This window comes from Orycteropus afer, unplaced genomic scaffold (assembly GCF_000298275.1).
Source record: "Orycteropus afer afer isolate SDZICR_OR568_19922 unplaced genomic scaffold, OryAfe1.0 scaffold00009, whole genome shotgun sequence".
In the NCBI taxonomy this organism is placed as follows: domain Eukaryota; kingdom Metazoa; phylum Chordata; class Mammalia; order Tubulidentata; family Orycteropodidae; genus Orycteropus; species Orycteropus afer.
The window spans coordinates 17900047-17904776 of record NW_006921596.1 but is presented as its reverse complement, the minus strand read 5'-3'; positions in this window follow the sequence as shown (position 1 = coordinate 17904776).

Below are 4730 nucleotides of genomic sequence, written 5' to 3'. Positions count from 1 at the left end.
TGGGAGCGCGGGGCTGGGTGCCCGGAGAGGCGGTCAGGTGGGTCCCCTTCACCCGCCTCTCCCCAGCTAGCGCGCCGCGCGGCCTGTTTTCCTCTCGGGCTCACTCTCCATCTTGTCTCCAGCAGCTCGCCTTCTTGGTTCCCTCCTGCAGCTGGGGCCGTAGCCGCCGAGGCCGAGGTACCTCATTCAACGAGAGGAGGTAGTGGGTCTGAATAAACCTGAGTTTTGGATGCTTCGCCTCAGCCGCCCAGGGCACGGGATTTTTCGTTTTCTGCGTTACATAAGCATTTATTGAGCACCTAATATGTGAGAGACAAGTGTGTGAGAACACAGCAGGATGAAGAAAACCAGGGCCTGCTCTCAAGGAGCTTCTCTGCGCTTTGCCATCGCGGACCCTGCTTTATGATTCCCCGCCGTCGCCAGGGCGAGAGTTCCCACCCTCGGGAAGCTTTGGAGAGGGACAGATGTTGACGTGAGGCTGAGCTTCTAGCAAATGCTTGCTCACGAAACACAGTTGAAACGCTTTTGCACATTTTGAATGACTTAGCTAGGTTGAGGTCTTTGCACTGAATTCTCTCGCCCAGTCCCTACCCGGAAACACAAAATGCATTTTGAACATTTTTGGTGCGAGGAAAAGAGATTTTCTTCTTTTATCTTTCAAACCATCTTTCCCATCTCTTTAAATAAAGACCCAGAAACCTACGTCAGTTGCTCATGAATACACGTAATCATGTATTAAGGAAACACGTACAAATTTGCCACAGATTGGGCATGTTCTGGATGGTGTCTGAGGCGCCCTCGGGTGGCTCAGCGGTTAAGTGCTCGGCTGCTAACCGAAGGGTTAGCGGATGGAACCCACCAGCCACTCAGCGGGAAAAAGAGAAGGCAGTCTACTTCCTTAAAGATTACACCCTTAGAAACCCTCTGGGGCAGTTCTACTCTCCTGTAGAGTTGCTGTGAGTTGGGGTCCACTCGACGGCAATGGGTATGGTTTTTTTGGTTTGGGTGGTCTCTGGAACTTTTAAGAAGTCAATTCCTACCCCAAGAAATGGTTTTACAATCAGTTCCACCAGACAGCCCCAGGGGCCTCCTAGATAAAGAGTCCAATAGGAAAGATTGCATGGGGATAAGAGGCAAGTGGCCAGTGGAAAACGTTTTTCTAACAGTTGTGCATTTCTGTGGCTCTGAAAGCAAACTCATTTAATTTCAACAATAGGAAAAAAAAACACTCCTGTTTTGGAAATGTTAGCCAGCAGAAAAATACATTCACAAGGGGGGAAAAAGGCAATTAAGGCCCACCCAAAAGGAAATATTTTTCCCCTGAAATTTTGTATTTGGTATTCCCCAGTATGGAAAATTCTACAAATAGCTGTTGTCGTCAAAAGTTGTATGTAATATAATTTGAAGTATTTAAATTTGAATCACATTTTGTGTATTCTGAGAAACTGACAAAGAAATCTTGTGAAGAATTGTCTTATTAAGTAAATAGCTCCTTCCCCCATCGTCCCCTCATTCTGTGTGTGTGTGTGTTGGAGGGGGCATAAATCTGGTTTACTTAAAATCAAGATATTACAAAAAATCAGGTTTCCATATGCAAAAGAGAGAGTTCCCATATCCAACATTCAATAGCATTCATTTCCTTTAAAGGTTGGTAGGACAATTATGCAGATCTATCAGATGTAGAGGAACATAGCAGCAGCCTCACCCAAGTACGGTTATCCCTACAAGGATACATCTGAAGAACTAAAGAGGTAAGAATATAACAATTTCTTTGCAGATAGTCAGTTACGTTTCACATTTTAATGCTTTTTCTCAATGAGTGCTTTTAAATTTAAGCTCTAATGATCATTAGGTTTGTATAATTAGATCAAGCAATCTTTGACTTATTATCGTCAAAGCACAAATCTGTGTTGTGTGTTTCCCTTTATATGCTCACTCAATACTTACTAAGCACCTACTTGCCATATAAAGGGTAATGTTCTAGGTATTATCGATGTTGTATTTCAGGTTTGTCTACCCTGTTTTGTCTTGTTTTTTTCTGGCCCACTTTGCATCTTTATAGCTCCGCTTCATGAAAGACTAGTAGTAATCCTCTTCAACTGCCTGGTGCTTTGTAGCTTACAGATCACTGTTACAAGAATGACCTCATGTGATCCTGTCCTGGACATTTGGGCACTGCGGTATAGGAAAACATCGTGGCGGAATGGAAAGAACCTTGATCGGAATCCAGATAGATCTGGGGTCCCATTTTACAACTAAGGAAGCTGGTCTCTGAGCAGTTGAACTTGTTCAAGGTCACAGTCATTAATTACTAAGCCAGTGCTCCTTTTATAGATCTTTGGACTATTTGAGAGATAGCATGTTATAGAAATATTGTAGAAAGACTCCCCAAAAGCTCACAACCCCAGAACCCAATCATATTCTGTAAGTTATAAGTAGTTAGGTGATACCACAACTGCTGAATTTGTCCAAAATTCCTATAGCAATGGGGAGTTACAATCCTGACCTCAGGAGTAGGAGTGCTTAGAACAGGGACAGATTACATTTGGTTTGATTTTATACAATCCTTAGAATTAAGTTTCTCTGATTATTGATTTGCTGTTGGCTAGAGAATAACTCTCATTTACCCTACTCTTAGTCAACCATCCCTCTTCTCACTCACATACACACTGTTTGGCATATTTTTAATTTTAAAAGTATATGATTAGATTTTTTACATACTCCCTAAAGGATACATCAACAAAACTTGCACTAAGTTCCTTTTTTTTTTTTTATTGTATGTGAGTCCTAATTTCTGGAGAACAGTAATCAATGCTTATAAGCAAGTTCCCCAGTTCTGACTTGCAGAATGTGAACTCTGATTAGCTGAATGGAGTTTGCCTACTTTGTTCCCTTTTATATGACTAATTCAATCGATATGCATTTATTGACAATCTACAATAACTTGAAAAATTGAAATCCCTGAATGGTTTCTCAGAACTATTGACATCAGTGCCAGCTGGGATGCTTGTTTAAAATTCAGACACCCAAGCTCCATTGCCCTTCTACCAAGTCAGGCTCTCATACAATCTGCATTGATGATAACCACTCCCTAGGTGATTCTTCTGTACACAAAGTGCTGGATCTTATATATCTTGTATGTGCCAATTCCACCACTCATCTGTCAGTTTGTTGTACTGTGGTGGTTTGTGTGTTGCTATGAGGCTGGAGGGGAGGCTATGCCACCAGTGTTTCAAATCCCAATAGAGTCACCCAAGGTGGACAGGTTTCAGCGAGCTTCCAGACTAAGACAGACTCAGAAGAAGGAAGGGGCCATCCACTTCTCAGAGAATTGGCCAGTGAAAACCTTATGAAGAGCAGTGAAACACTGTCTGATACACTACTGGAAAACTTTCTGAATAGCCCTGAAACATTGTCCAATATATTGCCGGTAGATGAGCCCCTCAGGCCAGAAGGCACTGGGGAAGAGCTGCCTCCTCAGAGTAGAGCCGACCTTAATGACGTGGATGGAGTAAAGCCCTTAGGACCTCCATTTGCTGATGTGGCATGACTCAAAATGGGAAGAAACAGCTGCACACATCCATTAATAATCGGAACATGGAATGTACTAAGTATGACTCTAGGAAAATTGGAAGTTGTCAAAAATGAAATGGAACGCATAAAGATTGATATCCTAGGCATTAGTGAGCTGAAATGGACTCGTCTTGGCCAGGATTTTACTTTCCTTAAGTCCAGAAATCCCACATATTTCTGAGTTCTACAACGCTTCTTCATGTTTACTTGTTTTTCTTATTTCTATCAAAGGAAAAAATTATGAAAATTGCTATTTTTTATGAAGGCTAGTGTCATGGGAAGAAAACAGGCTAAAATGAGTGGTTCATGATTTCAATGGAACTTAAACTAAGTGCCATCTGAATAAAGGATTTAAGGACAATGGTAGATCATTAGAGATTTTAGGTTTCTTCACTAACATTTTTTATCATAAAATTGATAGCTCAAAACCCAATTCAGTGGTGATTATAATTTAGAACACTACCTGGGAAAGGCTAAGGAAAGGCATTGTTTTCTTATAAATATCTGGATTTAATGAGGGAAGATGCAATAAATATTTTGTCCATAAAATATAGGCTCCAAATTGAGCCCATATTCAGCACCTGCTTGACTGATAGTATTTTGTACAGTCTCTCCGACCTATAAGACTAGTGGTTCTCAGATGTTACTATGCATAGGGATTACCTAAGAGCTCTGGTAGCATAGTACCTAAGGCACTTGACTGCTAACCAGAAGGATGGTGGTTCAAACCCAACAGCCACTCCTCAGAAGGAGGGTTGGGCAATCTACTTCCATAGTGATACCACCTGGGAAACCCAAGGAGGGGTTGCTATGAGTCGGGTCTGACTTGATGACACTTAATAACAACAGCAAGATGCTTTTTAAAATGTCAATTTCTGTGTCCCATCCCAAGAATTTCTGAATCAGTAAGTGATTCAAAACGGGAGGAATTTTCTTTTTCAAAATCATACCTTCCACTCCCAAGTGATACTGATGTGCTTTGGGAAACACTACACTGAATTTTAAACTCCTTTAAGATAAGAGTTGTCTTATGCTTTTGTATATACTCCAAACGGTCAGGCATCCTGCACTGTCCACAAGGTTATTGATTTTAAATTTACATGTCGATAGGCAAAGGGTTAGGAGCTCTAGTAGCATAGTGCCTAAGGCACTTGACT